The sequence below is a fragment of the Gracilinanus agilis genome, chromosome 1, assembly GCF_016433145.1.
Source record: "Gracilinanus agilis isolate LMUSP501 chromosome 1, AgileGrace, whole genome shotgun sequence".
Classification (NCBI taxonomy): domain Eukaryota; kingdom Metazoa; phylum Chordata; class Mammalia; order Didelphimorphia; family Didelphidae; genus Gracilinanus; species Gracilinanus agilis.
The window spans coordinates 792250578-792263935 of NC_058130.1; the positions used below are offsets into that span (position 1 = coordinate 792250578).

Sequence of the window (13358 nt, forward strand, 5' to 3'; positions counted from 1 at the left end):
TTGACTGGAATACACACCCTACTTACCTCTTCCACTGAGAATCCCTTGCTTCATCTTCAATTCCCTCACTTGTCTTCTCCAGGTTACCTTTGATGATCCCGTTCCCTCTAAATGAGTGTGCTCCTTCCATTACCTTGCAAGGATTATTTCACTCTTTTTTGTTTGTCACCCCAGCTCCTAGCTCAGTGTTTGGCACATATGAAGCCCTTCATAAATACTTGGTGATTCATTTATGGATTTATTGGGAAACTATAAGACTATATTTTATAGAAAAATTGAAAACTTATTTTGAGGGGGAAGCCTCTGCATTAAAAACAAGTCCTTGATGTGGTGAGGTCTACCTTGTACCTACCACAGTACCATAGTAGGCACTTAATGTTACCTGCCAAGGTTGGGGCACCCAGGGTTCTCCAACTCTTACAGATCCTCTCTCTGTGGTCACCAGGAGCATTTCATGAAGGGCCCTGGCCACAGCATGCACAGCATTGTAGATGGTATAACTCAGATCAGACATAGTCATGTCAAAGAAGCGCAGAGGTAGAGTCTCCAAGGAGGCATTTGGTGAGCATTCATTTTGTTCTTGATTTTCAAGTTTTTCTTGATCTTTGAATGCTGAGCACCAGAACTCCTTAAGTACAATGTCCTCTGGGTATTTAGCAGGATTTACTGTCCTGAGAAAGGGCTTGAAACCAGGTATTTCATTTGTCATCTGGGAAAATGAAAGTGCTCCATGGAAACTATAGCCATCATCCCAATGGGGTCTCATGGTGATGTCCCAATGAGATGTGGTAATCCAGACCTTCCATAAGAAGAAAAAAGGAGGTTGTGAATATCTAAGGATCATGAGTGAATCTGTGTCACCATGAATGATGATCACTCTGACTGAGGATTGTATGATACGTGGCATGAACATATCATGAGATTCTGTATGTCTTCTTTCACTGACTGGGAGCTTCTCAGTGTAGGCCAGACAAATACCATGCTTGACCATATCCCCTCTTAAGTCCCAGAGGAATTGCTTGCCTCTCATGTCATCTGTGGTCACCAGACCTATCCATGTCCATTCAAAATGTGCTATTAATCTGACAATACCATGGAACAGTGAGGAGTCCCTTTGGGCCACTTGGAATACAGAAGGGAAGTGAGCCTTATTACTCAGGAAGGAATCGAAAGGCCCATAGCTGATCTGGTTGGGAAAGAAAAATGGGGCATTTGGAGCTTTGTACCTCTCATATTGTTGAGCAAATTTCAGCAAAATATAGTCAGTAAATTTATGTTTTATTGGAAGAAAAGTGGTGGATTTAAGAATTCCCTACTCATTCTTTACAATTATATCTATATTAGTTTAGTTATTCAGTATCAAACAATCAAAGAATCTTTCATATTTGTAGATAAATAATAATTAATTTGATGTAGATAAAAAATCAATAATCTCAAGAGAATTTGTGAAAATAAATATGAAGAAAGAATCTGGTAAAACCAGATCTCAAACTTAACAAAGTGGTAACAATTAAGACAATATGGTATCATCTAAGAAGTACAGCATGGAATACGGTGTCCCAAAAGGCAAGCGATCTAGGACTAAAAACCCAGAATTGCATACCCAGCAAAACTAAGCATAATTGTCCAAAGGGGAAAAAATGACATTTAATGAAATAGAGGAATTTCAGACTTTCTTGACCAAAAAACAATCTTAAGAAAACATTTGAAGAGCAAATCCAACACTCAAGGGAATCCTAAGAAGGTAAAGTGACTACTAAGGAGTTTTTTATAAGTTTAACTGAGTACATTCATATCTGAGAAGGTGATAATTGAAATAATTAAAATATCTATGATACTTGAGAAAAGCAAGGTACTTAAAGTATGCAAGATACCTAAAGTACCTAAAATACTTAAGAATCTTATCACTATTAGAACAAACAAAAGTAGTATACATAAAAAGAGGAAACTAAATGAAGTTGACTGATACCCAAGAAAACAAGGGATAGTAAAGAGGGACACGTGGAGAAGAGGAAAAGAGATATAGGAGATAAATGATTTCTCATTAAGAGGCATATAAATGGCAAATATAGTGAAGAAGATGGGGCATGGAAGGGGCTATGTTTGAACATTAATGTCACTGGAACTAGCTCAAAGTGGCAATAATATTGAAATTCAGCCAGCTATAGAAATCTACCTTACATTATAGAGAAGTAGGAGGATAGGGAGAATAATGGAAAGGTGGAATGGACAAAAATAAAGGTGAATTGGGGGAGGTGGTCATTGAAAACAAAGTAGCTATGAACAGAGAAAGGCTGAAAGGAGAGAAAGAGAGAGATGAATAAATGAGAAAATAAGATGAAGGGAAACATACAATTAACAAAAACAACTATGAATGTGAATAGAATGAACTCACCTATAAAGCTAATAGGATAGCAGAGTATATAAGAACTAGAATGCCCAATATGGTCTCTACAAGCAACATATTTAAAACAGGGAGATATACAAAGTGAAAAAGCAAGAGAAAAGAGCTGAAATTACTACCCCTTAGCTAAAGGAAAAAAAAAGGAAGGACAACAAAAGGAAATTTTCAGGCAAAGCAAAAGTAGAAATTGGTCCAAATTAAAAGAGATAATTTAGGAAACTACATGAAGATAAAAGACACCAAAGTCAATGAAACAATATCCATATTAAATATGTGCCAAATGGAATTACATCTAGATTCCTAAAGGAAAAGTTACATGAATTACAGGAGGAAATAGAAAGTAAAATGTTACTAGATGGGAGGGGAATAAACCTTCCTCTCTCAGAAGTAGATAAATCTAAAAAAAATAAAGAAATTAAGGAGTTAAATAAAACTTTAGAACACATGGATATGATAGATTAGTGGAGAAATTGAGTGGTAATAAAAATGAGTATACTTTTAAGATAGAGAGGAATATAGCAGTACATGGCACCTTCAAAAAATGGTCTATATAATTTGACCTAAAACATCATATCCAAAAATATTAAATGAATACTTTTCAGACTATAATATAATGAAAACTACACTCAAAATAGAACAGCAAAAAAACTAAAATCAATTGGAAACCATAAAATTGTTTCCTAAGGAAGAAATGTTTCAAAGAAAAACTCTTTTTATAAGCAATCAACAATTTCATTAAAGAAAATGAAAATGAGATGACAACATGTCAAAATTTATGAAATGCAGCAAAAACAATATCTAGAGCTAAATTTGTATCTCTTAATCCTTCCATCAATACATTAGAGAAAAACAGGTCAACGAATTTGGGCACACAACTGAAAAAAACGATTAAAAGAAAAAATTTTAAAACTGCAACTAAACACCAAATTAGAAATCCTGAAAAATCAAGGGAAGATTAATGAAATGAAAAATAATTAAAACCACTGAACTATAAATAAGACAAGGAGTTGCTTTTATCAAAAAATAAATAAAATATTCATATCCAGCCTCAGACACTTCCCAGCTGTGTGACCCTGGGCAAGTCACTTGACCCCCCATTGCCTACCCTTACCAAACTTCCACCTATAAGTCAATACACAGAAGTTAAGGGTTTAAAATCTAAAAAAAAATTAAATAAATAAATAAATGAATGAATGAACAAGTAAATAAATAAATAGATAGATAGATAGATAGATAGATAGATAGATAGATAAATGAATGAATGAATGAATAAATAAATAAAATAGATAAGCAAGTAGTTAACTTCACTAAAAAAAAAAAAACCAAATTTCTACTATGAAAAATAAACAAGGTGAAATCACAACCAAACAAGAAATTAAAACAATTACTGGAAGTTATTTTGCCAAATTACATGCCAATAAATCTGAAAATCAAAGTGAAATAGATGAATATTTACAAAAATATAAACTATCCAGAAGAACAAAAGGAGAAATAAAATACTTAAACAACTCCAACACAGAAAAAGAAATTGAATAAACCATTAAAGGACTTCCTAAGAAAAAGGCTCCTGGACCAGATGGATTCACAAGTAAATTCTACCAAACATTCAAAGAACAACTAACTCCAATACTACACAAACTATTTAGAAAAAATAGGGAGAGTCAAAATCTTTTTAAGAAACAAGTGATAATCATACCTCTACCAGGAAGAGATAAAAACAGAGAAAGAGAATTATAGACCAGTCTCCTGAATGAACATTGATGCAAAAATTCTAAATTAAATACTAGCAAGGAGATTTCAACATTTTTTCACCAGAATAATATGTCATGATCATGAGGGTTTGATATCAAGAATATAGGTATGGTTAAATATGAAAAGCATCTGCATAATTAAGCATATCAATAACAAAACCAACAGAAATCACAGGAGAGAACTGCTGCCATGTTGATCTTCAGAGTCTATTGTAGTGTGATATAGGTTTGCACTAGCCTACCTGTAGGACTCTTTGCCATGCTACAACTTGAATGATAAATTCGATCTTTGGTTCATAGTCAGCTCTGAGAATAACTCCACTATTCCCAAGACTGAGTAGTGCGTGAAAAGCACAGAAACAAAAGACTTACAATCTCTCACCTGTGGAAACTTATAGAGCTCAAGCAGGGTCCCCATCTGGACAGACAGAGCTGAGGTGGCTCCTCCAATGACAGCTACAGCTTTATCCTGCCCACTGCAGCTGTAATTAGGGACAAGCTGGCCCTGACCAGAGAGCCATCTCAGGGAGCTCTCCAGGGTTCTTGCATCACTGTGGTAGGCATTATACAGGTAAAAACCCAAGGAAGAAATATTGGGTAACAGATTAGGGTCCTTGTTGATCTCCTCCACAGCAAATACCAGGGCCAGGACATGCTGGTAGTTTTTGTGCATCAACCTAAGGGACACAGAGTGGAAAATCAAGGACAAGCTATTCAAAGACAATTTATTAGCTCAATCAACAAGCATTCATGAAACACGTAATATTTCACAGACATTGTGCAGAAAGCTGGAGATACAATGAAAAAGAAATTCTTTGCCTCCAGGAACTTCCATTCTAAATGAAAAAAATTATATAAATATGTACATATAAGATAAGTTCAGAATAGTTAGAAAGTAATCCTAAAAATGAAGGCACCAGTAGAAATGGGAATAGAAAAGAAAACTAAGAAAAATCTCTTCCTAAAACGTATCTTTTGATATTAATCTTGTAGGAATCCAGGAATTCTAATAAGTGAGTGTGGAGAAAAAGAACATTCCAGACATAGGGGACAACCAGTGAAGAGACATGGAGATGGAAGTGTGTGAGGAATATCTGGGAAGACATTGTTGGTGGATAAGAGAGTGCATCGAGGGGAGGAACTTGCATGAAAACTGGAAATATAGAAAGAACTTGGGTTTAAAGAGATTTCAAGTCCAAACAGATATCTTTAGACTTTATCCTTGAAGTAATTAGGGAGCCACTTGGATATCTTGAATAAGGGTATCTGATCAGTCTTTTGCTGGAGGAAAAAACAATGCCTACTCTCAAGGAACCTCAATGATCTAATGAGGAAAACATGTATGTAAATAAATGTTTCTGGACAAGCTATACATAACAAATAGATATAAACAATACATATGGAAAATAAAGACCAATTAAAGACTTTTCCTTTATACTCAAAGAGATCAAAAATTATATCACGATGTGTGGCTAATGTACAATGTGCCTGCCTGGCAAATGGGAGTTCAGGAAACTCTCCCACAAGTCATATAAAAATATCCTTTATGAACTTTTCAAATGGAAATGTCTCTAAATTTGTGCATTCTATATTTCTTTTGAGCTACTGCAATTCTGAGTTGCTCAAAGAGGACAGTAGTTTCCTTGATATGGGAAAGTCATACAAGAAAGTGCAGTTCCAGTGCTTCCATTTCCCATAGTCAATACCAAAGTTGTCCATAGTGTTCATGAGAGCATGTTTGTAACATTTCTTCTGACTTCCATTTGAGCACTTGTCTTTTGTGAGTTTTCTGTAAAGTACTTGTTTAGGCAAACAAATAATTGAAATGTGAACAATTTGGCCAATCCGCCCAACTGAGCACTCTGCAGTAGAGTCTGAATGCTTAGCACTTCAGTTCTAGAAAGGACATCAGTGCCCACTACCTTATTTTTCCTGCGTGAACTTCAAAATCTTCCTAAACCAAGTCAAGGGGAAGTGATTCAGGGAATCTCCAGTCTCTGTACCTTTGCACTTGCAGGCCCATATTCTTGGAATATATTCCAACCTTACTTGCAATTTCTAGGATGACTCTCTTCATTAAGACACTACTCAAGCACAGACTTGCACATCTTCATGAAGATTTTTCCCAATTGTAATCTTCCTAGCTGCTTGTGCTTACCTCAAAAATTACCTCAGTGTGTAGAGAGCTAGGCTTCAAGTCACTAAGATCTAAGTTTAAATCTGGCCTCAAAAACTAACTAGCTATGTCACCCTAGGCAAGTCAGTTAATTGTTTGCCTCAGTTTCTTCTTCTGTAAAATGAGCTACTAAGAATTGAAAAAAGCTACTCTATTATCTTTGCCATGAAAAGCCAAAATGGTTACACAAGGACTTTAATGGAATTAAAATGACTGAATAATAGCACCATAGTAACAAAGATTACATACATGTTGTATGCATTTTATGTGAAAATGTGTCTCCTTCATTAAGTGTAAATTCCTGGTGAGTCGAGATGGTTTATTTATTTGTTCTTATGTTCTCAGCTGCTCCTAAAAGAGTGCTTGGCATATAATATAGCTTAATAAATACTTGCTTATTTGATTCCCCAGGCAAAACATTTCCATATTCATGTCCATTTCGATTAGAATCTGAAATGGAAGAAATTTCCCTCCCCATTAACAACCTCTGTCCTCCCCTTATCTATAATTCAATCAAAATAAATGTTTTGCAGGATTTTTTAAAATTATCATATGTGGAGGGAGCCATACCCTTGTCCTCCATTATTCAACTAGGAATAAATGAGAGCAGAAAATGAAAAGGGGAAGAAGGAGAACATAAAATGAGATTTAAACAATATGTCAGTTGTAATAGACTTTACCCCACATTTTGACTGCTGAACAAGGATCAATCTAATGAAAATAGAAAAGGAAAGGACAGGGAAAAGAAAAATTGAATAATATGTTAAAGGGAGGGAAAGGTAGACAGAGACATGCAGACACAAGGACTCATAATGTGATATCCAGCCTCCCAATGACCATTTTTTACACCTTTTTCCACTCTCCTAGACACATACATGTGTTAGTTCTTGGACTTCCAAGCTATTTCACTATGACACCACTAACGCAAGGATGTCCTTGGAAAGGATCTGAATTTGGAAAGCCAAAACTCTGCTTCCTAAGTCAAAATTCTTGTCATTATCTCTATTGATTTTGCATTTCTGCACTGTCTATGCTCTGTTTCCATAGTTTTCCAATGGCAGGGAAGTCAGAAGACAACTTTAAGTTACAATATACACTGAGCTTTTAGTATGAGTAGCATGAGACCTGAGCATGACAGTAGATGATAATGAGATAATTCCCCAAATCCTCAAGAGATAGGTGATATTTTACAGGAGAAGAAATTGAGGCTCAGAGAGATTAATAGTAGTAGTAGTGATGGTGGTGGTGGTGGTGGTGGTAGCAGTAGTATTGGTAGCAGTAGAATTAGCAGTAGCAGTAGTAATATTTCTATAGTTTGCTAAGCTCTTTACATTTATTATTTCATTTGAACCTCCAAATGATAGAATTACAGAACTAGATCTAGCAGAGATCTCAGGGAGAATATTAAAAATAATAAGATGGGGTCCCTTTTATCATTATCTTTTTTAATCTTCACAATGAAAAGAAACCCTTTATGAAATAGTCACACTGGCACTTACTTGTACTTCCTACAATTCCTGTCAGGATGACTTTGAAACACTTCTGCTCCCTGGGCGTTGCTCACTTCTTCTGAATGCAAGGGGAGAAAGCTACCAATAACAATGTCTCCATCTCTGGAGAGGCTGGGACTGATTTGGGGGAAACAGGAGGACCTCTCAGTCATCTGAATAGAAGGTGACAGCTGTGGGAACATTACCAGGAGGAAATGAATTGTCTGGCAAAATTTTTGCTGAATGTCAGGAAACATAATCTTGAATATCAGTTAAAGTCCCAGGTTCAGGGCCTTAAGTAGTGGTTTGCACAAACACAATGTCACTTCCTTGTACCTTGTTCTGATAAAGAACTATATAATATTTCAAACCTGGCCTGGGAGTGCTATAACCCACTCTGTATGCCTAAGGACACAAAAGTGCACATCAGGCAGGGCTGTGCTTGGGGCATTAATGGAATGAGGGGAGAATTTAAGCAGAACTGGATTGTAAACTAGATGCTTTCCCTCTTAGTTTTCTTGTTTTTGAGAGTGGACAGGTGTTTGACTTTTCCATCACAACTGCCCCATCATCAGCTGGGGAGATGCTCTGGGGACCATCTCTGCCTGCAGCATCTCTAGCTCCATCCTTGAGTCCAAGGGGAGGACCAAGATAGAAGTAGAAAATTATGTTTTGGAGTCTCTTTCCCTATTCCTGGTTGAGCTCATGGGACCAAAGTTTCTTTGAGTTTCTGAAGATGCCTATTTTCCCTGTTTGTTATGCTTCCTCCTTCTCAGCTGGTGATCCATGTGGGTCCATGTGTCAACAAGGGGCTGCATGGCTTTGGGGCTGAAATAGGCTATTACATCAGGCAGGATTTTCTCTGAGATGACTCTGGACTTCAGGTAGGAGCCAGTAAGATCACAAATTCTCAATGATGGCACCTAAGCCTACAGCTTACAAAATTTCTACTATTGATATATACATTCCTGTAACAATGGTAATATTTATGCACATTAAGGCTTACAAAACACTGGAGGTATTATCTCGTATGGTCCTCACAACAACCATGAAAAGCAGACACTTTGTTGTCTCCATTTTATGATTGAGGAAACTGAGTCACAGAGCTGATGTGTCTGAGGTTTTCCTGACTCCAAGGCCAATGCTATTGTCCAAGATACCACCTGTCTCACCTGTGTGCCCCATGTGTTAACTATGGACAATACCATCCAAGAAAAATATATTTGGGGCCAAGGGGTACCCTTTCAGGGTGCTGCCCTGGCCATGAATGATTTACAGGCTCCCTTTCCTTCCCATCACAACAGCCCCATCTCAACTTGTAATGGATTATGAGAGGTGAAAGGTCACTCCAAGCTCATAAAATTCAGCCCAGGTATAGAGGCAGAAATGAGGTTCCTGCATAGACCTCAAGTGTTCATTGTCCCCACCACTGTATTGTGACCTGAGTGACTGTCATCAAGAAGCAGCACATCTTTGAAGATTTTTCAGAAATCACCTCATCTAATTCATACCTCAAAGTGTGTTCCAGCTTCTCAATGCCCTAGATCAGGGATAGTGAGCCCATGGCACATGTGCCCAAAAGGGCACCCAGAGCTCTCTCTGTGGGCATGCCTACCATCACCCATCAGAGTTCCTTCCTAGAAAGCCAGAGAAGCTCAGGGCAGAGCTGCTTTCAAAGTTTAGAAATGGGTTGGTTATAGCGGAGGTATGTGACAAATGGTTTAGAAGATGACATGTAAGTTGTGAGAATAGGTGACAGGGAAGTTAGGAGGCAGGGAAGTTTATTGGTGAGGGATAATAAAATGGGGTTTTAGACATGTTAGGTCTAAGGTGTCCCCATTCCATCAGTCAACATTTAGTAAGCACATGCTTTGTGACAGGAACCACGGCAACTGTTAAGAATACATATACAAGAAAGAAAAATAGTCCTAACGTCCAAGTAGCTTATTATCCAAAAAGTAGTAGGGGACTCAAGAGAGCAGATTCTAGGAGAAAGTCATGGTCTGAATAAGTACATCTGAGAATCATCAGCATAAACATGATCATTAAAGCCATGGAAGTGATGACATCAACAAGTGAAACAGTATGGAGGAAGAAAAGAAAAGGGCTCAGAACAGAGCACTGGTCAATGCCTTCTGCACTAGCAATCAAATAGAAGAAGAAAATCAAATGATCATGGATGTAATAGAAATCAAAAACAGAATTTATGGGATAAAAGACAATGATTCACAGAGAAAGCAGAAAAATACACATGCATTTACACCAGACTTTAAATGAAATATAATGACTATAGCACTAACAAATGATAGAGAAATTGCAACATACGATATACCAATAACAACAGGTTCAAACTTAAAATCCTTGACACAGTGTAAAGAATGTTCCAAACATATAAAATCATAGCATAAAAATAGAACATAAACCAAAAGATCAACTAATGACAAATCCAAATGAAACAGTACAAGAGATAAGCTTAAATGGGTGTTCTGAGCAGTTTCACACAAAGACAGGCAAAGACAGAAAAGAAACTGCAAAACAAAAGACTATTGGGAAGGAAAGAACATTATCCTTAAGCACTGACACAAGCAAACCTCCAGGAGAGATGATACATGAAAATGTTAATGGAGAAAAGACTGCATTGACATACTAGGATATTCAAACTTAAACCCAACAGTAAAAGACTTTATGCCTAAACAATCTCTGAGAAAAAACCTTCATTCAAAAATTTCCAAAGTTACAAGCTTCTGTTACTTCAGGAATGCCTCCACTTAAAGAAAAATCTGAATGCTTAAAAACTAACCAAAGCGCCACTTCTGGTTAAGATGGCGGCAGAGTAAGGAGCAGCTGCTCAATCTCTCCTAACCAAAGCATACAGGACTCCTGAAGGGGAAATAAAAACGAACCCAGAGAGACGAAGGAACCCCACAACAGGACACAGCATAGAAGGTACACAGAATCGGGGCATTTCCACACTATAAATATGTGAAACAGCTCTCACTAAAATGCGAGAGGAAGAAACCCCTCCACCCCACACACACACCACGCACAACGCCAAGGCCAATGCACAAGAGTTAAAACATGAATGGGGCCACCAGTAAATCACTAGCAGCCCCAGGGCTTGTACCTGCGAGTGGCCAGACGTTGGACCCCAAGTGGCTGGGGGGACGAATGGACTTTCCCAAGCGTGTACGTGGGTGAAGGCTCTGCCCTGGGAACTAAGAAAGATCTCTAACACTGGGACTTTCCCCAGCAGCTTGCAGGGGTGAAGGCTCTGCCCCAGGCGTGAACAAAGATCTCTAAAGCAGGGATTTTCCCTGAGCATATGCGCAGGTGAAGGCAGTGCCCTAGGCGTGAATAAAGATCTCCAGCACAGGCTAGGACATAGAGTGAGGACCCAGTGCAGAATGGAGCGATGCTGTGGAAGCAGACCCCGAGACCTCTGAAGGAGCCTCGGGCAGAGGGGCACACAGGGGACTACCAGGAGGCCTGACCCCAAGACCAGAGCCATCGGGAGCTTAGAAAGTACAGGCAGACCCTGAGTGTGAAGACAAAGCTGAAAAGGGGCGGGGCTAATAATGGCAAGCCATAGGGAAGCCCAGAAGAAAAAGATTACCAAGAAAAACTCTGGAACACTCGACAACTTTTACAGACAACAGAGGAGGACAAACAAATAACCAAACCTCCCCCAAAAAATGAAAGCTGGACAAAAGCTATTGAAGAGTTCAAAAATGAGATGTTGAGGAAGATGGAAGAAATCTGGCAAGAAAATGACAGTTTAAAAGGCAGAATTTCACAATTGGAAAGTGAGGCAAGTCAACTGAAGACCAGAAATGAACAGATTAAAAAGTAAAACCAAAAGATTATAGCCGAAAACCAAAGGATTATAGCCAAAAACCAGTCCTTAAAGGCTAGAATCAAAAAATTAGAAGCCACTGATCTCTCAAGACAACAAGAACAAATAAAACAAAGTCAAAAGACTGATAAAATAGAAGGAAACATGAAATATCTCAATGAGAGAGTGACAGATCAAGAAAACCAGTCTAGAAGAGACAATTTGAGAATCACTGATCTTCCAGAAAAGGCAGAAATTAATAGAAACTTGGACTCCATACTAAAAGAAATTATTCAGCAAAATGACCCTGAAGTCCTACAACAAGAGGGCAATATAGACATTGAAAGGATCCATAGATCACACTCTACACTGGACCAGAAAAGACAACACCCAGGAATATAATAGCCAAATTCAAGAGCTTTCAAGTAAAAGAAAAAATTTTACAAGAAGCCAGAAAGAGACAATTCAAATATCAAGGAGCACCAATCAGGATCACACAGGATCTGGCAGCCTCCACGCTAAAAGACCGCAAGGCTTGGAATACGATATTCAGAAAGGCAAGAGAGCTGGGCCTTCAGCCACGAATCAAATACCCATCAAAACTAACCATATACTTTCAGGGAGAAATTATGGGCATTCAACAAAATTGAAGAATTCCAAGTTTTTGCACAGAAGAGACCAGGACTAAATGAAAAGTTTGATACCCAAACACAAAAATCAAAAGAAACATGAAAAGGTAAATAAGAAACAGAGGAAAAAGAAAGAAAACTCATAATCTTTTAAACTTGACGTTTTAAGGGCTTCAATAAGATCTAATTATCTGTATTACTATGTGGAGAAATGCTATGTATACTTCTCTGTAGTGAACTCTATTCACTATTATAATATTCACTATTATAGTAACCAAAAGAATAATTCATAGGGAGGGGACCGGATACTAAAAGGTCTAAGATGACATAGGGGGTAGGAAAGAGGGGGCCAATAGTAGGGAACACCAAGAAAAATCTCAGTAAATAAGAAAAATAGGATATACTATTACACACAAAGAGGGCATGGGAAGGGGAGGGGACAAATACTATTATAAGAAGGAGAGGAAGAGAGCATTAAGAGGTAATAATCAAATGTTACTCTCAGTGTAATCAACCGGGAGAGAGAAGAGTAGCTTTATTATCCATCCGAATAAAAAACTCTATCTAACCCTACTGAGAAAGTCAGAAGGGATAAACCAAAGGGAGCAGGGGAGTNTGCACAGAAAAGACCAGGGCTAAATGGAAAGTTTGATATCCAACCACAAAAATCGAGAGAAACATGAAAAGGTAAATAAGAAACAGAGGGGAAAGAAAGAAACTCATAACTTTTAAATTTGCCTTTTTAAGGGCCTCAGTAAGATCTAATTATCTGTATTCCTATGTGGAGAAATGCTATGTATAATTCTCGGTAGTGAACTCTATTCGCTATTATAGTATTCACTATTATATTAATAAGAAGAATAATTCGCAGGGAGAGGGTGGAATACTAAATGGTATAAGATGATATGTGGGGTGGGAAAGAGGGGGTTGAATAGTAGGGGAAACCAAGAGAAACATGAGTGAATAAGAAAAATAGGATATTCTATTACACACAAAGAGGGCATGGGAAGGGGAGGGGATAAATACTATTATAAGAAGGAGAGGAAGAGAGCATTAAGAGGTAATATTTAAACCTT

At 37.7% G+C, this 13358-nt stretch overlaps 1 pseudogene; it reads right to left on the bottom strand.

Moving 5' to 3' along the window:
• Positions 1-11143, bottom strand: part of LOC123230508 — a 49060-nt pseudogene extending 37917 nt beyond the window's left edge.
• Positions 11144-13358: the final 2215 nt, after the last annotated feature.